We start from the raw sequence: 25,405 nt of genomic DNA on the forward strand, positions 1-25,405 counted from the left end.
TTTGCAGATTACCTAGGTAGTTTAGAATTATCTAGGCAGTTTGCATTTTATCTAGGTACGTTTGCATATTATCTAGGTAGTAAGTGTATTACCCAGGTAGTTAGCAAATTAACTGCGTAGTTTGCATATTATCTAAATAGTTTTCAGATTATCAAGGCAGTTTGCAATTATCTAGGTAGTTTGCGGATTACCTAAGCATAATTTGGGAAGAGAAAGAACTCTACCAACTCTGATAATAATTATCAAAACCAGTAACGTTTCATAAATTTTTTTGTTTATGATGAGAAAAAAAAAGCCATTGCTGTAATCGTTTAATTTTTTTTTTCATTATACGACACCCTTTCTAATAGATTAGAGTTGAAAGAAGAAGAAAAATAGTGTAAGGTTATAGGCGGAGAATCGTGATATTTGACCAAGTTGTTTGACCTTTGAAAAACATTTATGTAGGGCAAGATGGTGTGGGCTTCCGAAACTTCTCCAAAAACCAGTTAACGAACTTCGACCGTCGCGTTGGCTCATGTAGTTCCGTGGTCAATTACGTATTTCATTGAGGCGAACATTTTAGTTGTTACAAGAATGACTCATAGTGATAATTTGTGGCCAGTTCCTTCGCTAGTGTTACAAGTGGGCAAATAATTGCGTTTCAAAACTGTAACTGTTGTAATTCAAAATAATTTTTAAAGCCTACCCATATTTAGAATGTTTCGTTAATGTTATTGTATTGATAAGGTAAGATTTGACTTATTTTTAAATTTTTTTTTTAACATTTATGTGTATGGGCTAACAGCTAACACTAGTAGTCTTCTTTTAAAAATAACATTTCTTTATTTCAAAATTTTTAGTGGTGTCATAATATTTTATTAGTTTTTATGTTTTCTTAATTAATTTTTCATTTGAACGTGTGCCTTATAGGTAATGCGTTAAGTAGTTTGGTAGTTTGCAGATTACCTAGGTAGTTTACACATTATCTAGGTAGTTTGCAGATTATCTAGGTAGTTTGCAAATTACCTAGGTAGTTTACAAATTATCTAGGTAGTTTGCAGATTACTTACGTAGTTTATACATTATCAAAAAAGGTATTATTATATCAATGTTAATTTAATATGGTAGGCATTGATTTTTTTTTACTGCCTAGATCAGTGGTTCCCAGCGGTGAGCAGCGGAACTTTAGAGTTCCGCGAAAGGGTAACAGGGGTTACGATAGTTAGGAAATTTTTTTAACTAGTACTGTTTTTAGAAACCTGTTATTAAATTTATATCCTATTAAAAATCCTTTATTTACTTAATATTTTCGTTATTTTCATGAAATTATTTAATTGAAATGCTAGTGAAAAATGAAATTTTAAAATAATATTTTTTCTAATAACAATATAATAAATGTATTTTGCAAAAGGTTTCCATTTATGAAAAATGGCATTAGTATTTCAAATCGAATAAAAGTACTCAAATTCAACATAGAAGAAGTATGTTTCTCTGATAAGCATTCTCAATGCTTATTTTCTTTAGTTTCCGTTTTTATTTTAATGTAAACCATATTCAAGATCATTCATTTTCAGTTTATGCATGCATTAAAATCAGATTAGGAACTCGACTAGATACCGTTCCAGAACTGGGAATTCAACTGTCTGACTTTAAAAAAATTTTACTCTTCACTCTTTCACTAATTATTTTTAAAATAATTTAATAAAATTTAGATATTTACATATTTTTAAAATGATTAATAGTCTTTCGTTAATTAATATATCAGCAACTGCTATTGAAGTTTATTTATTAAATCTCAGGTTCCGCTAAAAGAAGCTTTTATCATTTATGGTTCCATAGCAGAAAAAAATTGGGAACCGCTATTCTAGATAAAATAAGTTAGAATTTCATGATTACTATTTTAGTGTTTTTAAAGAGATTTACAAGTAAGTTCTTCCATAACTGAGCTTGTTTAGAGGAAAAAAAATCTTCAGGAATATTTTATTTATTTATTGTAATTGAAGGATGAGTGAACTGTAGTAAAGGTAATGGTTTTCGAACGTTTTGGCGCCATTTAATAAATAGTAAAAATGGGAATGTCGTTTGAACAAAACTTTTTCAAATTAGAGATGTAATTTATCTATTATAAAAACTTTAAATTCTTATTTATATTATTTTAATTAAAACTTTCTGAGAAAAATAAATGAAATAAAAATCAGCAGGTTTTTTTTTAGGATTCCTTATAAGTGCGTTCGTTTAGAGTTTACATCACAGTTACAGTTGACATCTTTAAGCTGTCAAATTTAAAGCTTAACATTTCAGGATCGAATATTGTTTTGTTCTACCATTATGAATAAAAGCTTTAAACTCTTGATAACATCACTTTCTTCATTGAGCACAATTGTGAGCAGGCAATTCAAATTATATGTCGTCCAACTCCACATCTAAATTTATTTTTATGACGTGCTGTAAATTGACGATAACGTCTGAGCGTAACAGTTAACAATAGATGCATTTTCATCTATAAACGCTTCGATGATTGATCAAAAAAATTGTTTGATATTTTGCATGTAACTTAGGTCAGTCGCACAGAAGGCGTCTATTGTTACACATACATTCTTTCTCGGTTGTTTACATAATCGTTTGCATCACTTTATGGAACGAGTTGAGTTGCACAAAATGCTCAATGGGCTGTTAGAAGTCGTTTGAAAGAAAAAGAACCATATCTTATGGATGTGTGAATGAATGAAAGTTTGAAAGTGTTGACCCCTGCCGACATTTAAGTTCAGTGGACTTACACGCGCTGTTTGTTTTTGATAAACGTAAAGGAAGGACGTGATTTTATTCAGAGATGAGTTGAGGGGCTCGATTCAAGAAGACGGTAAGTCCAGATTCAAAATTTATTGTTGAAATTCGAAATGAAATTTAAATAGCCAATAGGTTACAGTTTTTTTCCCTCGGACTATTTTTTCCATAGCGTATAGGCCTGCTTTTACATTTTTGCCCAGTTCTTGCATTAATCGAAGTAAATTTATGTTGTCCATAGGAGAAAAAAATGCAAATTTAAAGAAAGGGGGAAATTCGATTTCCCTAGTTTTGCACTGGACCCCTTAAATACTTCATTTTTTTAAACAACACTTGTTGAAAGCTCTAATTTTAACAGTACACAATAATAATAACAATTAACAAAAGTTAATAAATAAATATAAAAAAAATAAAAAAAAGGAATAAATCAATGTAAATAAATAAATATGACTAAATAAAAACAAATAAATAAATATAACTAAATAAAAACGAATAAATAAATATAACTAAATAAAAGAAAATAAATAAATGCAAATAAATATGAATAAATCAATGTAAATAAATCATTTAATGTAAATAAATAAATATAAATAAATAAAAACAAATAAATAAATTCGAATAAGTATAAATAAATCAATGTAAATAAATCTTTTAATATAAATAAATAAATCTAAATTAAAAAAACAAGAAATAAATGCAAATAAATATGAATAAATCCCTAAATATAAATAAATAAACATCAAATAATTAAGTTATTTTATTTTCTTACCTTCTATTTTAATTTACCAGATTGTAACTTTTTTAGGATATTTATTTACATAAAATCATTGCAATAGACACATAATTTCTTTCGAAACATCAAAAAACTCGTTTTTTTAGGAACATCAGTCTATCATATTATGATAATCCAAATTTATATATATAAAGCATAATAAATATTATATTACTACAGACTTAACATTTATCTTGAAAGATTACTGTTTACATTTTACCACAACTTTTTCATTCCTCGCATTGCTGACAACATCAGAGATGAGTCCTTGTTTCGCTTTGCTGGCAAAATATTGCGTTAAGCGAAATTTATGTTTTGTTATAATGAATAATTTTTCGTTTAGCGAAATTAATTTAATAATTTTGCCCACCACTACATATAATAAAAAGTTCTTTGCTATTTATTAAAGAAACTCCATATGAAGGATAACTGATTTTTTTTTTTTTTTTTGAAAAATACATCTTTGTCCCATTTTAAATATATTTCAAACGAGTGTTTAAAAATTGACCATTAAAGCTACAAAATGTTTTTATTTTGAAGTGGAAGGCTATTGATGGAAAGTGCTTACATCATCTGTTGCCAAAACATTTTTTCTTTTGCCGTTTCTTATTTTTGTGATAGATGCATAAAAAAGAAGTCCTTGCGATTAGTAACAGGAATTTTTGATTAAATTAAAAATATGTGCAGAACTTGTTCTTTACTCTGAGTTTCACTCTTAGAAAAAAAATCACATTCAAACAAATAAATGATTTTTAGGGCATGGACTTCGGGATGAAATTTTATGTTTGTTGCATTCATCAACCAGCTGCGCAGAGCCATTGCAATTAATTCGAAGAATCAAATGTGTTCTTAACCCTAGTGTACCTTACATTGTGCTGAAAAGGAAAATTCCATTTCGTTCGATGACTGGAAGTTTGTTTACGTAATGACGACTGATACAAAATATTTATCGATTTACCCAACTGTTTATCGATATACGAACACTGTTCTAAGTCAAATTTAGAGAGTAAAATTGTTTTCTGCTGTCTCGAAAATCGTTTGCACTTCAGATAAGGGTTATGCCACATTTTATTTGAATGACGAGATTAGTTTATTTATATTTTGAAAAGAATATTTTTTCTAAATTTAGTATAAAAGTTTCATTTTTTTCTGTCATAAATAAATTTAAATTGTATATCCTGTTATAAGTATATTATTGATAGCTTTTTCTGCTACTAAGTTTATTTTTGCGATTAACAGTCATAAATTAAGCATTCAAATGAATAAAAAATATTTTTAAATTTTTTAATTATAATTTCTAAAATTTGTAAAAAACATGTTTTAAGTATATTTAGCCACATTATATAGTAATGAAAACACTTTAACCCATTTATTGTGTAAATGCAACATTTTGTAGTGTTACTGCTAAAAGTGATCAGTCATTTATACTTAAGCAAAGTGGATATTTTTTGTATTAGTTTAAATTTTTTAATAAAAAAATTGCAAGTAAACATTTTAGACCAATATAATAAAATTTATATTAATAATTATATTAATAATATGCGGAAACAAACATATTAATTTTTTTAAATAAACTCGAGGTTAATTCTCTTAATTTATTTGGTTTAAAAAAAAAAGTGTTTTTTAAAAGGGAGCAGTGACACTTAATTGGACATTTTAATAAATATAAATAAATAAGAACAAATAAATAAATACGAATAAATAAATATAAATAAACACAAATGAAACAATGTAAATAAATCCATAAATATAAATAAATAAATATCATATAATGGTAACAGTTTCTAATATGATGTTTGGCTAAAATCTGATATTTCCCTAGTCATATATAACGTTAAGCTGATTTTTTACCACAAATATAAATGCATCGGTAGACAATGGTATTCAGTACTACAATTGGATACTTGTACTTCACGAAGAAGATCACGGATACCCACACATGTGGGCATAAGACGTTAGCGCCAGCTGAACGTTTACAAGTAAAATGGCGTATTAAAGTTGAGTTACATTTTTCCACATCAGTAAGAATGCTTATTAACGTAAAGTTAATTAAATACAGCACAGTATCGAATTTGCTGAAATCTCATCTACGTCTTTTACTTAACTTAGATTGATTATTTGTTTAGGTATTTTACTGTAACCGTGACATAATTTTGTTTCGTGTATTTGGCAACTTCAAAGCATAAATAGTTTGTTTATGTTCTACATGGCTTCATGCTTGTCTTAGTGTGAAGTAAGAAATATCTAGTGAAAGAATTGAAATCTTTGTGTAAGAATATAGAACGTGTCACTTAAGAGAATTGAAACTAGACGGGCTTGGCTTATTCGAAAAAGAATGGAAAGTACAGTACAGTTTCAACTTAACAAATGGCACGTTTTAACAACCAATCAAGATCGAGATACCCACACTGGGTTACTTGCAGCTATCCCATTGGTTCTCATTAATATTTCGGTTTTGCAAATTCTAGTTCGACAGCACATTGGAAACTGTGTCCTCAGTCAATATATTCTTATTGAAGAGGCATACTTTATTTCTTTGTTGCTCCACGAAGAGTTGTATTTAAAAATTGGCAAACGCTAATAGGTTTATGGAAGCCAATATTCTAGAATAGAAGCCATCTCTAGTGGCTTGCACATTTTATTCATTTATTTATTTTGCCAGACTCACAACATTGAGCCTGAAAGAAGTAATGAAATTTGCCTACCACCTAATTAAATCTTCATTTGTTATTACCGACTTGTATCTTTTAGAAAAGTTGCCCGCATGCAATATCCTAATTTTAAAAAAGCACTCTGTTCTAATTAATCCAAACAGAGTTTACCCTAAAAAACGAAAACAAAATTACCATTTAATTGCGTACCATTTACAAAAAAAAAACATATTTAATTAAGTTAGTTATAATACGATACATTAATAAGTTAGTTAACAGTTGAACTCAACAAAATTAGCTGTGATACAAAAACCAAATTTTTTTTCCATACATTTTATCAACAGTATAACAGAAGATACATACAAAAATAAATTTTATTGACTAACAAATCTAGCCTTTATTTAAACTCGACATTAAGGAAACTCTGATCGAAATTACCGAAGGTTTTCCCGTTGTTAGTCAATTCTCTTTAACTCACCTGTTTAATTCACGTAACCATGGTTACCTGCTTCTGATAGGGGGAAAAATTTGTTTTGCTCATTGGGTCTTTCCTATATTACGTTACGTTACATAAAATGTTTTATGCACTGAAATCTAAAACAAGCAACTTAAACATTTTTCCATTTTTATCAGAATGGAAAAATTAATCCAGCAGCTAATGTTACTTCATAATAATCAGGTATTTTTTTTTATATATAATGAAAATACTTTTTTGCTATGAGTCAAGCCCACATGTCTTTAGGATACTTTGAAAAGATTACATTTATTGTTCTATAAGTCGCTATTATTTCATTATTCCGTTGTTGAGCAATAACTCTGTAAAAGTGTTTTCCCCGCATTATAAAGGAGATGGCAAGGAAAATTATTTACAGGCTGAAGACGTTAATTGCAGACTATAAAATAGATGTGAATTGTTTATGAAGTTCTTATCAGAACTGTTTGGAAATAATAATAAATATAAATAGAATTTTTTGTAAATTTTTTTAACAAGTTTTTTTTAAACCCTTTGCCGCAGATGGGACACAGGTGTCCATTTTGTATATTTTCTTCAGACTCTTTAATTACAAGTAAAAATTTAATTTGGTTATGGAAAACATTCTAATGGTTAGGTAAAAAAAATCTGTTAAATTATCCCAATTATATTTGTGTTAAAATATAAAATCCAAAAAAAAAAAAGTAGTTTCAAAATTTTAATTTTTTTCAATCTTATTAAAAAATTTATCAAAAATTGATTTTCTAATTTAAAGAAATTTCAATGACGAATAACTATTTCGTTTAGATCTAGATAACTTCAAATAAGTGCACATTTGAAAAATTATTGCTTGGAAGATTTTTATCTCGGATGCAGAAAAAGACACCGGTGTTTCATGCTATATTTCATAACCATAAATTATTAAAATGCTAAATATAATATTTTTCAGTTATTTTCACCTATATTAATGCAAAATAATAAAAAAAAAGTATTAAGTATTTGTTTAAAAATTCTGCGTCAAATAGTTTACGCTATTAAAATTTAATGCAAAATTTTTTCCCTTGACTACTATCTCACAATATTCAGTTTAATTTAATGAAGATTTGCCAACTGATAATTATTCCAATTTTTATTTATGCATTTATTTATAGGGATGGTATGTTTCTTCCAAAATGGAAAAAAACTCCCTGAAAAAAATGTTTTTTTTTTTTTTTTTTAACTCACGTGGAGTAAATAAAAGAAACCCTTTTTTTTTAAAAAAAAATATTTAAACAAAATTTTTTAACAATTCCTAACTGCATTCTTGATTAAATCATAGTAATAATTTTAAGGCTATTAATACATCCTTTTTGTGGTGTATTTCTAAAAATAAAGTGGAAGCCAAAAAAAAAAAAAATAATTAGGAAGGAAAATAAGTTCAATTACTTTACAAGTTTAGAAATTAATACAACTGTTGTTTCTTTCAATATTCCATGTAAAGAAACATAGTACTTAATTATGGAATTATATTAAAAACTGCTAAAATATAAATTGTATCATATAATTAAGTTAACAAAACATACGATTTAAAATCACTACATTATACAATTAAATACAATTAAAAATGGCTTTTACAAATATCATAATATTTTTTTAATTAAATACTGTTAATTATGAATACTCCAATCAACTCTTAAATTATACTAGTGGGCTGCGCCCCCTTCTCGCTAACGCTCGCCAACCCCCGAAAATTGCTACGCAATCTTATATGGTTTGCTTCGCAAACTAAGCTCGCTTCGCTCGCTACTAACTTAGGTACATTACAAATGTACAAAATTCTAAGAATTCAGAACAATTATTCAAATCCATATAACAACTTTTTTTTAAAAAAAAACATTACATCTTTTTAGTAAATACTACGTCATTAAAATAAATTTGAATTCAAATAAATGACGTGTAATTCGTTAAAGCTATTAGAAATGTGCTATAGTATAAAATCTTAAGATAAAACTTCTAAAACTGATATCTCTATAAAAAGGTTAAAATTTTGGCTATAATTAAGTCTATTAAAAATTGAAATAAGTGAATTGCAGTGGAAATAAAACCTGCATAAACAAATAAATTCTAGTAAAACAAATAAATTCGACTACTCTCTTCTGCCTAGCTTATGCTCTCTCTGGTTATTTCAGTTTCCGTTTTTAAAAGCGCTATATGTTGAGCCATCTAAGCTAGATTTGGCATGTGACATTTTTAGCGGCAATGATTGGTCAATTTTCTAGTGTTGCCATTCGGGGAGTTGTAATGAGGCCTTTTTTTATCGCCGTGTAAGAGAAATATATATATAGATGATTTAAAAGTTTGTGCTATTATTTTTTTTAAAGTTACAGTAAAAGCTTATAACTTTCTCGTTCCATAAAAAAGTTTATTAATTTTCTATTTAAAAATATTCTTATAATGTTTATTGATAAATGATTGCATTGGTCATTTTTAATTTTTTCATTTCACCCAGTTTTTTTCAGTTTAGTTCAGTTAAAATCCGATTCAATTAAAATATTAATTTCGGTTCATTAAATTTAACTTGTTGAAATTTAAATTACTTTTATAATGCTATTTGAAAGACCATCCCATATTGGTCATTTTTAGTTTTTTTCTTCCCATTTCAACCAGTTTTTTCCACTTTCTACCAATGCCTTGAAAAAAAAAAACTTTTTTTTTTATATTTCAGATAAAATACCAACTCTATTTATTTAAAAAATATTTAAATTTTAGTAAAATTCATTATATCACTTTATATTTTGTAATTTTTGCAACGAAAATAATAGAATTGACAAAATAAACAGTATTTAGATAAGCGACTATCATTTGAAGAAGTAGCTGATACGAAATAATAATTTTTTCTTCCCACTTAGAATTTTTAGTTTTTCAATTTTTTTATCTCTTTGCTGATATTGGGTGACTCATTATTAAATCATTTTAGAAGATATTGTTTTCATATTCCTATTTGAAAAGTTACAAAAACAAAGTAGCAAAAAAATAGAATGAACAAAGGTAGCAGATGTTGAGGGATGAGTAAGTTATTGAAATATTTCAGGAATTCAGCTAATGAGAATGACCATTAATTGGAAAACGGAAAAAACCTTGAAAAAAGACACAATAAGTAGTCATTTTGTATAAGTTTTTGTGAATTCCTATGATGAACCCATGCGAATCCAAAGCCTGTGTTGACATTGTTGTAAAAACAATTTCCTTTATTACTTGATGATGCGCTTGGCGAATTATAAAAATAAAAAAAACACCATTAGCTTTGTCATCTCCTGTATTTTTATAAAAAAATCTTTTATTTTATCGAGATTTCGCAATTTTCTTTCGAGATATTTTTCTCCAATTTAAAATGTATTGGAATGTCGAATAATTTACTTTTGTTTTGTTTCAATTTTCTAAAAGTTTAAATCTTGGGAGCATTCCATTTTCTTTGTCGTGAATTTTCGTGCAAGAATCAGTTTAATTGCTCGTCATCAAACACGTCTTTGAGGTCAAAATTTTCATTTTTAAACTTGGAATATCAATCACGAGCAGATCTTTCAGCTATGGCTAGCGTTTGATACACAATACAAATGTCAGGAGAAGTTTTTGCGGCCTTAGAACTTTGATTAAAAGTAAAAAGGTGTAAAAAATGCTCATTTTTCTTAAATTGGCATTTTATTTAAATGATCCGAAAATTGACATAACTTAACACGAAAAAAAAATATGTATACCATCTCCTAAAACAATAATAAAAAAAAACCGGAAAGGAGTTAGCTGTCAACTCAATAATTTCGTTTGTTAATTTTAAAAAGCATTTTCAGAATCGTCTGATACCGTAGCTGCTAACTTAAAGGTTCTCGGCTTTTAGTCAGTTTTGTTTCTAAATTTGTAAAATGCCTTTTAATGAAATTTCCAGTCAATGGTTTTAAAAAAGAAAAATTAAAAAATTCATACCATGAATTTTATGAATTTCATACAGGAAATTCATAAAAAATTCTTTTACTTCAAATAGTAAATCTAACCTTTATAAGGTACATTTAGCAGACGATGACCGTTTTGGCTGTTCGCAAAAGCAAATTAAAAAAAACTGTTCCTTATTGCAGCTATCTAATGTTTTAAATTAAAATTCGTTTTTTTTCTCCTGTTACCCACTGCAAGAAGATTAATCGATTAATTTTAAAATTTTCAAATGCGGAAACAAAAATTAGAAAATTAAGGTGTTTCACGTGCCCATATTTGGGTAACTTAATTTATAATTGACTCATTATAAAACTTTTTATAATTACTTTGAAATCCTTGGATTAATCACTCAAAAAAAAAAGGTTGATTTACCGATTTTTTCCCCGCAAAGCAAAAGAAAAAAACAACATTCTGTATTTTGACATAGTAAATCAAAGAGTGTAACTAATAGTTGTACTAAACGATTGAATTTTCATTGAAAATATTCCTTATATTGTTAATTTAATGGATCAGTTAATTTAATTGTTTATGCAAGAAAGGTAAGTTTTTATTTTATTGATAAAAAAAGATACTTTTTATTTCCAATATATCGAATTTATAGTTTTCGGAATTTATGATCCGAATCAGAACTTTTTTTCATCTCATATGATTGTAGAAATATATTTTTTCTCTAATTGCGAATTAGAGCTTACGAATTCGTATATAAATTACTGTGGATAATTTAGATGTTTTTTGTAGATAATTGTTTGTTTTTTAAAGCTAATTTGCTGATTGTAGAATATGTGGCAATGACTGATAAATGTTTAAGTGAAATTACATTAACGTTTTTGTGTTCGGCGTCGCGTGCCACGCATTCGGCGTTATTAGAATTTTTTTTGGGAAAAGAAAAACACATACTGATTACAAAAACATTTCGTTTCATATTTTAACCCTCTGTTTTCGAAATATCACTGATAGTCACGTATTTTTTTATTACTTTCCATTTATTTGGTTTTTAAAACATCTATGGCAAAGAAATTTATTCATAAGTGAGTGCATATAAGTTTCTATAAAAATCAGTAAGTTTTTTTTTTTTTCATGTGTGGTACCTGATCTTTTTTTTTTTAAATGTGTATTATATAATGTTCTTTGTATAATTTTAAAAGAGAGCAATAGACCCAAACCATTTACTTCTTGACTCCTGTGTAGTTTGAAAGAAACTTTTTTCATTTATAATCAAAATGCAAAAAATAATATTTTTAACTTAATTTGACCTAAATTAATATAAAATAATAAAAAAAGGTTTTAAAAATATGTTAAATGAAAATTCTGCAATAAATGGGTTGTGAGATATTGTTAACCTTTAATGCAAAAAGTTTATTAAACGTTCTATATTAAACGATCTATTTCTGCGTTAAAGGTAAAACATTGCAAGCATGTTCCACTTCCAAATGATAATTTTTTTAAATTTTCAGTTTTTTAGATCTAAAAGAAACAGTTATTCCCCTTTGAATTTTTTTTTAATTTACAAAATCAATTATTGATAAATTTTCGAATATGAATGAAAAAAAAATTAAACAACTTTTTTTATCCGATTTTATATTTTAGAACAAATATAAATCAGATAACCTAACAGATTTTTTTAGTAACTATTACGCTTTTTTTATAATTAAGAAATACCTAAATATATTTTTGCTTGCAATTAGAGTGCCAGAAAAAAATATATAAAAAGGACACCTATGTCTCACCTGCGTCCAAGGGTTAGCGTACAAATTTGAAATATCCCAAAGCGGTAAAACTATGCTTTTTAAAAATTCTAAGCAAAATTATGTTTTAAAATGAGAAGTTACAATCGTGCTTCGACCCCGTGTAGTAAATGGTGACTGATGCACGTTAAATCTGTCGAGTCTCAAAGTCCTCCATGTTCTCATAACAAATCAATACCTCAGGGGGTACCGATCCAGGAGTTTCCTTGTCTTCTGGATTGGTTCAAAATTACAAGGCTACGGCGTTGAACATTAGTAGTCGTAAACCCAAAAATTAGGTCGACTGTTCAACGGCGGTCATAGTATAAAATAAAAATCGTGCTTCGTCGAGCCGTGATGGCACAGGGGATAGAGCGTTCGTCTTAACATGAGGTGCCCCGGGTTCGAATTCCAGCGATGGCTGGTCGATACGAATTCCGCATCCAGCTTGTACAGACCACATTGCTGACATAAAATATCCTCAGGGTATACGGATCTTGGCTTAGAGTTCCTTCGCCGTGGGAGGTTTTCGCTGTTTTTCTCTCCATGTTAATCAAATGTGGGTTAATTCCATCAAAAAGTCCTCCACGAAGGTAAATTTCTCCCAATACTTGGTCCAGGAGTTCCCTTATCTCTGGATTGGGTTCAAAATTACATGGGTACGGAGTTGAACATTAGTTGTCGTAAACTCAAAAAAAAAAAAAAAAAAAAAAAAAAATTGGGTCGGCTGTTCACCGACGGTTATAAAATAAAATAGTGCTCCGTCGAGAGTGATGGCTCAGGGGATAGAGCGTTCGCCTTCCAATAAGGTACACCGGGTTCGAATCCCAGCGATGGCTGGTCGATACGAATTCCAAACCCGGCTCTTATCGACCACCGTGCTGACATAAAATATCCTCTGTGGTAGACGGATCATGAGTTAGAGACCCTTCACCGTCAGGATAATCGTTGGAGATTCTTGTGGTTTCTCTCTTAATGTAACGCAAATGAGCGTTAGTTCCATCAAAAAAAGTTCTCCCAATAACTTGATCCAGGAATTCCCTTGTCTACTGGATTGGGTTCAAAATTATAAGACTGCGGAATTGAACATTAGTCGTATACCCAAAATTTGGTCGGCTGTTTAACGATGGTTATAAAATATAAAAATCCTGCTTCGTCGTTAGCTATTAAAAGCTTAAAGCATCCAAATACTTTTATCTATTAATAAATGAACTACGCGTACGAGATAGCATAGATACAGGTTAGAGACTCTTTATTTACATTAATAATGGAGGAAGCTTTTAAAAATGACAATTAACGCAGGTGTTCTCAGCAGCTGTCAAAAAGATGTCTGGCAGGCAATCGAAAAAGAGATTTTCCTTTCGAAATATATTTACTCCGTTTTGATATTTTTAAACGACGCGTATCTAAAAATGCCAGATTTCGCTACCTACTCTTATTTATTATCAGTTGTTGAGGACTGATTTATCTTTTCTGTTTGTAGTTAGTATCGTAATACCATGACCTTGATAAATTAACTTTTCCAATGGCTTTATGTTTTTACACCACTTTACTTCTTGTTGAAAATAAAGATCATCTATAAGGGATAAATCATTTGACAGGTTATTAAAATTTATGATAGATTTTAGAGGAGCAAGTATCAAAAATCATAAAATAGATTAAAGTATGATATTTAGTAATTAGTAAAAGTGAACTTAGTAATTAGAAGAAGTGAAACTTCGTAATGTGGAAATGAAAATAGGAAGGGGTAGAAATTGATTTTTAGTGAAATCATATTGTTTCTTTAAGACAAACTTTATTAACATTGCTTACAATTCACAATTGATCGCAACTTTTAAATATCATTTTCGAGTGGAGAAATATCCAAATCTATAACAAAAACAATGGGATTATGATAACTAAAGTAAGATACGAAATGTTTGAGTTCTATTTTTTCAATATTTCTTGCAAAAACTGCATCAATGGTAGTTCCCACTTTGGTTGTTGGATCATTCCTACCATTTATCATTTCCAATCTAAATTTGTCTTTAAGGAAGGTTAATAATGTTTCAGCTTCAGGTAACGAGAAATTCACATTAAAATCTCCTGCAAGGATCACAGGCCGCTCGTTGCCATGGTAGCGTTAAACGTTTAACGCAACCTTGTTGGAAGTCGCATTAGAAGTTTCACTTCAAAAATGATTTAAAATGACAGAACGATAACTTTTTTTGTTAGGTCAAACGTGAATGTCTTTGTAGTTAGCATTGTAATTCAATAACCTTGATAATTTAACTTTTCCAATTTAATGTTTTTACACCACTTTACTTCGTGTTGAACCAACACCTCCTAGAAAAGAGTAGGCCTCTGCACGGGTTACCATAAATATCCTTTAGTAGTCCAAACGTAATGACATATTTCGTATTTTCAACCACTGCGAAGCTTAGTACCCCGAACGTAATGACATCTTTCTTATTTTTCATCAACTGCGCAGTTAACTTCGTCACATCGGACTACTAATTTGATCCGTGCTGAGGCCTTCATTATTCTAGGAGGTGTTGGTTGAACATAAAGATCATCTGTAAGGGATAAATCATTAGACAGGTTATTAAAATTTATGATAGATTTTAGAAGAGCAGGTGTCAAGAATCATAAAATAGATTAAAGTATGATCTTTAGACATTACTATGAAAATGATTTAAAAAGACAGAATTATAACGTTTCTAAAAGAAAACTTTTTTAAGTTATGCCTTTGACGCAGATGGAACATCGGTGTCCCTTTTATATATATATATATATATATTTTTGACTCTCTGATTAAAAGAGAAAATATATATTGTCAATTTTTTACTACATAAAATAGCCTAATAGTTACTAAAACAACATGTTAGGATATTAGAATTATATTTGTATTAAAATATGAAATCCAAAAAAAAAAAAAGTAGTTTGATTTTTTTTTTCCTTTCACATTTAAAAATTTATAAATAATTTAATTTGTAAAATAATGAAAATAAATTATTAATATCATAATCATAAATGCAAACTATTTACATCCCAATAATAATATTTTGACCTAAATTAATACAAAATAATGAGAAAAGTATAAATATTGTATAAAAGTATTGCATAAAAATTCTAGATCAGTGGGTTAAATGTATCGATAAGCATTGAAATTTTCTACTATTAGCTGCAATTTGCATGTATATTAGTACAGTTATGGCTCAAAACGTCAGTGTTATAAAGCATCGAAAAGTTAGGTGACTTGTTTAGTTAAAAACGTTTAAATGTTAATATGTTCTTTGATTAGCTGCCATTTTTGCATAAGAACTTGCATGTTAGTAATTCAAAACAGCAAAACTAGGCTCCTTAAAATGTAATGACTTTTTCCTAAAAACATTGAACAGCTTGTGTTTGTCTGATAATAAAAATGGCAGTGATTCAAAACGGCGGAATTTTATTTTTTCAGCTCTGGCTCATTCAAACAATTTGCGTTTTTTTTTCTTCGTGTCCGCATCAATTCTAAACGCACCATACCATTTTTATATAAATATGGAAGATACAGAAGGGTAATTTTGAAGTTGTCCAGGTTGACAACCGTTGAATAAGGAAGTAATAAGCATTTGTTCTAAATCATGTTCCGCCTTTTACCCACAAGCCATCCACCGTGAGTACTGAAAGTCAATACACCTGGAGAGAAAACACTATTTATGTCCTCTTTTTGTTCCAAATAGAAGATTTTTCTTTCTTAGAATCACTTTCTAGAACTATTTTCTTTTTTTTTTCTTTTCACAGTGACATGTCGGAAGAATGTTTTCGTGTTTATTCTCCAGGCTTTGCTGGATGCGGATCGTCTGATGAAATCGATCGAATTTATGAGATGGCATGTGAATGTGTTTAGATATTTACTAAAGTATGACGAGAATGCGATAACTTCTTGGCAGTGAAAATCTTCCGCAAAATGCTTGAAAGCCAAGAAGTTATCGCATTCTTGTCATACTTGAGTAAATATGAATATTTTCACAATATCAATGAAAGGGCCGGGATAGCTTGGTCGGTAGGGCACTGGGCCCATGTCCAAGAGGTCGTGGATTCGATCCCCACCGCCGAAGACTCCCTGTGTAGTAAATGGTGACTGATGCAGGTTAAATCTGTTGGGTCCCTAAGTCCTGCACGTTCCTATAACAAATCATATCTCTGGTGGTACTGATCCAGGAGTTTCCTTGCCTTCCAGATTGGTTCAAAATTATAAGGCTACGGAGTTGAACATTAGTAGTAGTATACCCAAAATTGGGTCGGCTGTTCAACGACTGTTATAAAATAAAATATACAAATGAAAGAACCATGAATCCCAAGAAAAACATTTAATTTTTCGAATACAAAATAATGCACGACATTATAGGTGGAAATTTATCATGTTGTTTCATAATTAATTAGTTTATTCATAAATTATTCTAACCTTGAAGAAATTCTCTTGCAATAAAAGCTAAACGTTAGCTGTAACTACTTCTTCTTCTTCTTTATTTAACTTAGCTGAGCACCTGGGCTGCGCAGCTGCCCTTATCCCATCCATCATGATTTTATAAGTCGTTTTAGTAAAAACATTTTGTGTTCAGTAGACTGTGTGGTGGCTGTTATTAGCTGTAACTGTATATCACAATATCCAAATTAAATAAATAATCCCAAGAAACTGGAGTGGTAAGATATTACTCGATTAAAAACTTCATTTGCTAAAAAAATACAGAAATTGGAAATGACAATCGACATTGTCAAGTGTATCAAATTTAGGCGCCCATTTTCAAGAGTTGCTAGGCTTGAATGAGAAGAAACAAAAGTGATTTGAGATATAAAACGTAAAGTTGCCAACGAAAAAAGGAAAAATGAAAGTGAGAAACAAAACTAGAAAAGCCATAGTAGCAAAAAAATAAAAAAAAATGAAAAGCAGAACAAGTAAAATCTCAGTCTTACAAACTTTCAAAAGCGTGTGGGAGTGCATTTTACCCTGATTTGACTCTCTTAGCTAATGCGGTTATTCTTGTTCGGTTTTCCATCTTTTTTCTCGTCCCGCAGTGGACTGATCATTAAGACACGGTTTCCAGCAGATCACTGAAATCAAGCATCACTGGCTGCGGTCAGTGTGCGGGTGGGTGACCACTTTGATCAATCTGCGTAGGGACCGAGGGTGTGCGATATTGGTCCTCGTTAAACTGTTCAGTGCTCGACTTCGCGTGCAGGTCGTCGGGCTACCGAAGCGGGGGTGCCATCCCCTCCGCAGAGGATCAAAATTGTGATGGCATGTCTTCGGATCATCCTCAGGGATGTTTCCCAGACCTTCGCCAATAGCCCATTGTGCAGCTCTAGTGCGACGTAAATGAACAACAACAACCATCTTTTCTCTCTCTCGGTTACTGTGGTTTTTCTAGTTTTGTTTCCCACTTTTAATACTTCAATTTTTCTTTGGCAACTTTACGTTCTATATTTCAAAAGAACAAAAGTTAAGCAATAAGTTTTCCAATTTGAAATATGTAATATTAATTATCATTTATAAAAAAGATTATTTGTTTATCTCTATACTACAAAGGAAGTAGGTTATCACTTTTTACACGCGAGATTCTCATATGCTCATATGACATTCTCATATCAATAATACGCCTAGCATTAAATGGTGATTTTGAAATGGCAACACTTAACAATAGTGCCCCCAATGGCACTTAACTTCAGCAATTTTCTTTCTCTCCCCCCCCCCCAATTTTTGTATGTCACATCCCATTTAGAACACATTTTGATCCCTCTACTTTGAGTGCGGAAAAAAAAAGTTTGAATTTTTGGCGAGCTAATTTGGCGGCTTACTGCAGTAAAACTCAACATTCAATAAAATATTTTATTTCATAACCAGAGTTGAACAATCAACCTATTTTTCGAGTTTACAACTGAGCAGTTGTTGACTGTTTTTAATTATGTTAAACTCCATAACTTTGTAGTTTTGAACCCAACCTGGAAGACAAAGGAATTCCTGGATCAAGCATTGAAATAAACTAGTTTTCGTGGGAAACATTTGGATGGAGCTAACCTCATTTGCGTTACATGCGTAAGAAAACCACGTAAACCTCCCACGGTTAGCCCGACGACTTTTATCTACGTGTTGCTCTTTTGTTTTGCAATTATTTGCATCGTCTGTTACCTATTGATATCATTTTTCTACTAAAACTGGTCTGTTAATTATAGCAAAAATAAAAAATTAAAAAATACTGGCAGTAAATACATTTCAATTCTTCTTTTTATCCAAAAGAAGCAAACTATTTGTAATTACTACTACTTTTCATTAGTTAGTGAGATTTGACTAGTATATATGTACGTTAAAATCGAGAAAATAAATGATAGTCAAGGGTAGTTTATTTCTCCTGAATAAAAGAAAAAATTTAAATATTCTTACTACCAGTATGCAAAAAATTATTTTCAGCACACAGGAGCAATATCAGCTTAATTTGCATAAACCATAATTTATTTAAACACTTTTCTTGACAACTTCGGATAAACTTAAATTAGAAAGTACACGCAAAGTTAAAATATTTACAGAATTTCTTTACATGCTTAGTAAATTTTTTACGGAACGACAAATTACGATTGTTTCAGAAGAGGAGTCATGTATTTATTTCGAAAATAGTAATCCATTTTCGTGAAAGTTTTCGATAAGAAACGGTCTATTATTTGCACTTTTCATTCTCCCTCGAAGAAACACTATCAGTTTAATTTGCATAAACCAAAATTTATTTAAACACTTTTCTTGAAAACCTTAGATAAACTTAAATTAGAAAGTACACTTCAAGCTAAAATGTTTGAAGCATTTCTTTACATGTTTAGTACATTTTTTACAGAGCGACAAATTATGATTGTTTCAGAAGAGGATTCATGTATTTATTTCTGAATATAGCTTTTATTTTCGAATAAGTTTTCCGTTAAAAATTGCCTACTATTTGCATTTTTAATTCTCTCTCACCGAATCAATATCAGATTAATTTGCATAAAACATAATTTATTTAAACACTTTTCTTGACAACTTTGGATAGAAAATTAGAAAATACACGTCAAGCTAAAATATTTGCAGAATTTCTTTACTTGCTTGGTAAATTTTTTACGGAACGACAAATTGTGATTGTTTCAGAAGAGGAGTCATGTATTTATTTCTGAAAATACCTATCCATTTTTACATAGTTTCCTATAAGAAAAATTCCCTTAACGCGCATAATGTCTCACTGAAAACAAAATTCCATTCCCAGCAAAATACAATGTTTACAAACAAAAAAAAGAACATAAACTATTATTCCTCGTGATTTTTTTTACGATCCTAGATTTTTCTCAAATGAGAATTCACGTGAAAGGCTACTGATTCTATTCAAACATTATTTATTTCGACCCGTAAGCACACACATGTGCGTCTCGTATTTTTATCAACAAAGCTAACAGAAAGATTCCCAACAAAGCGCAGTTAGCCATTTTAATTCGATATTCGTTAATGGAGCGACCTTGACCTTGAATGTGATTGGCAGAAACACTTTAATCTATGATAACTATGGGAAATCAGTGGAAAAAAACTAATTCTAGTTTTTGTGAAACTAGCAATAAACACAGTGGCGGGAAATAGTAAAACTTAACGTTTAGTTCGCTGAACTAAGAATAGTTTGTCAGTTGTTTCTGATTTTAAATGGAAAGCAGTGAAGCTAAAAATCGCTTGGAAATATTTTTATGCGAACGGCCTTGATTTTATTAAATGGAATATTTCACGCTTTTTGCTTCGTGTGGGATCAAAAATATGCTTAAATTGAAGGCTTTTATTTGCTGCTAAAAGTAAGTAAAAATACTAGTTTTTTTTTTAATTAAGTTGTGCTTTTATTTGCATTATCGAAGTCTGAAAATTAATATATTTATATCGCTAAATATTTTTTTTAACCAATATTAATGTTTTATTACTTCAAAAAAGAGAACTATTGTTACTTTTATATTGCTGGTTCCGCCATTCAGACTTAACTGTTAATGTACGCAAATTTTCCTTAAGATTTTACTTTTATATTTAAAGCGGTAGCAAAATTTATACTTTTTTTTTTTCTTTTAGTTTTAAAAATTAATTTGAGATTTATTTGGACTAAAATAAAACAATCGCCACTCTAAAATTTTATGTATTTAACTTTAATTATTTAAACTTATTTATCATTGCAATATATAGTTCTGAAACTTCTGATTTCTTTGTGCATTATACAAACCAATTGTGTCATGCGTTTCTTTCTTCTTTTAGCAAATATCTTTTATTACCATTACCACCATTTAATTTAAAATTTAAATTTCATGTTTTTAAAAAAAGTATTAACTGCAGAAGTCGTTGCACTTACAGAGAAACATAAATTAAATATAATGTCAAGATTCCTTAACAGGAGTTTCAAAACGATATGTAAATAGTATATCATTGTACCGTTTTTAAATACTAAGTCACCTATTTTGGAAACGTGTATTTTTTCCCAAAAACTGTGACAATTCAATTATTAATTATTATTCGTGAAATTAAATTACTAAGTTAAGTTCAATTATATTGGTTATAAAATTATATAGGTTAAGATTAAGTTCATTAGTGGGTTCCGCCCAATGTTCACTCACGCTGCTATGATTGCTATGCAGTCTTATATAATTGGCTTTGAAAACTATGCTCGCTACGCTTGCTACTATGTTGCACCCACTTGATATGCGTTCTAGCGTAAAATCTTAGTTTAAATCAATTATTGAAATCTTTGGGGGGATATTTCCATATCGTAATCTGTCGCGCCAATTACAATCGCCAAAAATGGAACACATACTATTCTCGCTTTATTTTTTTTTACAGCGACTTAAAAAAATACATTAAGAATGGTGATTACGGAACACCTTGTATAAAAAAAGCATCGTGGTTTGAGACAGACATTTCAGATATCTTTATTGTAAGTAAACTTTCTAAAAGTGCTAATTCCTTTTTTTGTTTTGTTATTTAAACAGAATAAGGATTTGCTTAATTTTCACTTGAGATAGAGGTGAAATGTTTCCATATCGTGATCTGTCACGCCAATTACAATCGCCAAATGTAGACCATAATCTGCTCGTTCTTGTTTCACTTCATTTTTTACAATGATTTAAAAATATACATTAAGAACAGTGATTACGGAACACCTAGTATAATAAAAAGCATCGTGGTTTGCGATAGACATTTCAGACACCTTTGTTGTAAGTAAACCCTTCTGAAAGTGCTTGTTCCTTTCTCTTTTTTTTATGTTATCTAAACAGAACAAGGATTTGCTTACTTTTCACTTGAGATAGAAGTGTCAGTTATCACATGCGGCTTATTTATTTACTCCTGTATTTTGATTTCTTATCAGTTATCAGTGTCACCATAATTGGTTGGTTGTGTTTTTAACTTTGTCGTATGACATCTATGCTCATTTGTGGGAGAAGATTTCGTTTTTATGGATTCTTCATGTTAAACCCCTTTACCAGGAGCTTTAATGCACCATTTTTTTAGAGACAGATACTTGCCTTTATTAAAAAAAAATGCGGTATTGCAATTTATTGAATTTTCAGACATAAATAAAAAATAATTATAATGTCAATATATTATACCAACCTGGAAGTCTTAGCGCTACCAAAATGTTTTAAGTCGTAGCGAAATTATAGTTGAAATAATATTTACGCTTTTAATTTTATTAGCACTTATAAACTTCATTGCTCAATTTGCAAGTATTATCACGCCGCCTATATTTGAAAGTCTCCACACGGTATCTTATAGGTAGTCCGATTAGACCACTATGAAGGTAAACTAGTTTACGAAAGAGCCATTTAATAGAATTATCTAGTAAAAATAAGAAAGTGATTGCAAATATACGTCTAAATTTTTTTTAAATTTATTAATATAATTAATTTGTCCTATTAACTGGTCTACCACCAAAAATTCAATTCTCAAATATATATGTTAACTTTCTCTTGGTTGCTTTTCAAATAGAATTTAGCTTCATGCGTACAACTGGTTCACTTTTTACATAGAAGCGCAGACTACTTAAAAAAACCGTGTGGAGACTTTCCAATGTAGAAGGTGATGGTATTTTACTGTATGCTCTCGATATCTCAAAGTTGAAGGAAAGCTAAAAAAAAATTTCGAGATAGCAAGTTCAGAACTAAACATGTTCTAAAAAGTAGAAAAATATATTCGAAAATATTACTCTAAAAAGTTTAGTCCTGAAACATTAGAATAAGTATTAATAAATATGTCATGATAGTTGATTCTAAATCCAAATGCAACAATTATAATTCTATTTTTAAAAGTAAGACAATAATTATGCATTAAATAGAAAATAATGTTTGTACAATAAACTTACATTGTGATTTTTTCGAAAAAGTTTAAAAAAAATCGACTTAACAAGCTTTTGAGAAGAAACTCTTCGACATAGGAATTTAAATAAACATTAGGTGAATATGTAATGTCAAGGAAAAAAAATTTTTTTTTGACATAACAAGGTTTTCGAGATATCGAGAGTTAATCTTTCGAGTTATCGAGAGTTTATCCATCGAGTTATCGAGAGAGAGAGAGTATAATTGTTTAAAATCATTACATATAGCGATGGTCAAGATCGTTGTAAATCAAATTTGTTAAATCAAAAACAAAAAATCGTAAATATTAAAATTTACCACCATTTTAAACAAATCATCTGTTTAAATGAGAGAAATTCGCTTAGAGTTAGAGGAAAATAAATTTAAAAAAAATTAAATACTAATTGAGTTACCAGTCTTATTAAAAAGCAACATAAATAAGTAAAATAGCAGCATTTGTAGAATTTAAACTTAACTAGGCAGAAGAAAAAAAGAAAGTAATGCGTATAATGACTTAAGTATACATTGGTTGATCAAAATAATGGAAACACTTATATTCTCTATGTAAAAAGTTATATCTTTTAGCAACAAATATTTTGAAAGATTTTACATGGCAAAACGGTTGACACAAATTGAAAGATCACACTTGAAGCTTTTTGGAATGGTGTAATTTTTTACCCGTTCGAAATTCGAATCGACCAAAATGAGCGTCGCAAATTAATAACTTCTTTCTAACATTAGACCAGCAATTTTGAAATCTTACTTACTTACTTTATTTAAAAAGAACTGGGCACCTGGGCCGCGCAGCGGCCCCTATCCCATTCATCGTGACATATATACATTGTGTTTAAAAACATTTTGAAATTTTGCTACATTGTGGTGGCAAAAACAAAAAACAAAAAAATATAAAATATATAAATTTACAGTTGATGATTTAGAGTTTACAGATTGATTATTTACATATTTGAAAATTCTATTGTAGTATTTTGTAATATAATATAATTTTTATTAGAGTAGAAATTTACATAAGTTTAAAGTAATAACATTTTGAATTTAGCAGTCGATGTGGTAGCTAATACAAAATTACAAGCACTTTGCTTGGGTAAATAAACATTTGAATATCGAAACTAAATTTACACATATAAATAAAAACATAATTTGAAATATATATACCTAGGCTGACATAGATAAATATAGTAGATATAACATTTGAATATCAAATCTAAATTGACACATATAAATATAAACGTAATTTGAAAGGAACATATTGACATTGTTGTAGTCATAAAAAAATCAAGCAGTTTGCTTGTGAAATAATAAAACAATGAAATTTTCAATATGACAAATTGGCGTTTTTACATGACATTCGAAATGTTGATTCTAGACTTAAATTAAAAATAAAGATAAAACATGATTTGATATGTACAATAATTGATTTTTGAAAAATGAAAGACATAATTGATGAATATAGACAAATCATACCTTGATACATGATAAAATAATATATTTGGAGAAAATGCAGTAAATATATCGTATCAGAGAAATATTGCTCATTAAATGCAATAATAGAATTTGCAAAGAATTTAACGTGCATAAGTTGATAAATATACATGCAAAAATTGGCTATATTACCAGAAAATAAATTTTAATATAATTTAATTTAACTTAACTAAAAGTTTGCTGTGAAAAGTTCAGTGAATTTAACTTGAGAGCAATGAAAATAAAAATAGAACTCACTGGGATTGAGAAGTATCTCCGATGATTCCCCGCAGAAGGCGGAGCACTTCTTCATTTTTGAGCAATTCCTGTAATTCTTTGATTAATGACACTAATCGATGAGTAGGTTTAAGCTTCGAATTTGATGTTGCTCGAGGGCTCCTTCTGCTGGGTCGGGTCTCGCACCCAGTAAAGTTGGCTGTGTGGTTTTTGTAACAATTGCAGCATTTTGGAGTAGTTGTTCTGTCTTTGTTGCATTCATGAGACCTGTGGTTTTCTGCGCATTTTACACACCTTGCAGGTGCATTGCAGTGGCTTTGCGTATGTCCATAATTTTGGCAGTTGTAACATTGTATTGGTCCTCGACCTCCTCGAAATCGCTCGATTTTGATCGGGATCTGCTGTATGTTGTTGACTTCGAAAACTCTATGGTGATTCGCCGTTGATGTTAGGATTATGAGAAAAAGCGGGAGGAGTCGATAGGCCTCTCCCATTCTCTTCTTAAACTGCACTATTTTAAAGGTTTCAATATTGTTTTTCTGTAATTCTGTATTAATGGTATCTGTATCAAAGTCCACAGGCAGGCCCCGGACTAAAACCTTTATAAATCTGGCTTGCGGTGTTATTTCAGATTTTCTGGGTGGATTCCGTACTTTGTCGGTATCCTCCTTAGGTTTTGTTGTCGGCAAGATAGTGGCGTCATCTGTTGAGCTATGTTGGCTAGAAGAAGAACAGCTGTTTGTAGACATGAGTATAGCATTATCTTTAATTATTTTGACTGCATTTTGCTTTTTCTTCTTCTTTTTTCTTTTCTTTGCTGGTGGTTCTGTATTATTGTTAATATTGACGTCCGTGTCAGTTTCTGTATTCGGTGTTGTATTCAGGTTTTCGTCTTTATTTTCCATTGTTATGTCTTCAGTGCTTGGATTAGTTTCAAACATTATTGATTCGGCTTGAATGGATTTCTTATTCATATCCTTGTTTTCTT

General features: G+C 29.6%; 1 protein-coding gene across 9 annotated transcripts in view; it reads left to right on the top strand.

Annotated features, from left to right (window-relative positions):
- LOC107451750 (uncharacterized) overlaps positions 1 to 25,405 on the top strand; it is a 107,986-nt gene that overhangs the window by 10,807 nt on the left and 71,774 nt on the right. Inside the window, exon 1 of one of the 9 annotated variants that reach the window (XM_087164436.1) lies at positions 486 to 729. The exons of 6 other annotated variants lie outside the window; for them this stretch is intronic. The gene's annotated coding sequence lies outside the window, so the exon portion shown is untranslated. Of the gene's footprint in view, positions 1 to 485; positions 730 to 2,746; positions 2,843 to 19,921; positions 20,167 to 25,405 lie in introns of those variants that run through there. 2 more of the 9 variants (XM_087164438.1, XM_087164434.1) reach the window with 2 other exon arrangements.

Source organism: Parasteatoda tepidariorum, chromosome 5, assembly GCF_982258835.1.
Source record: "Parasteatoda tepidariorum strain Cologne lab strain chromosome 5, Ptep-v5.0, whole genome shotgun sequence".
Classification (NCBI taxonomy): domain Eukaryota; kingdom Metazoa; phylum Arthropoda; class Arachnida; order Araneae; family Theridiidae; genus Parasteatoda; species Parasteatoda tepidariorum.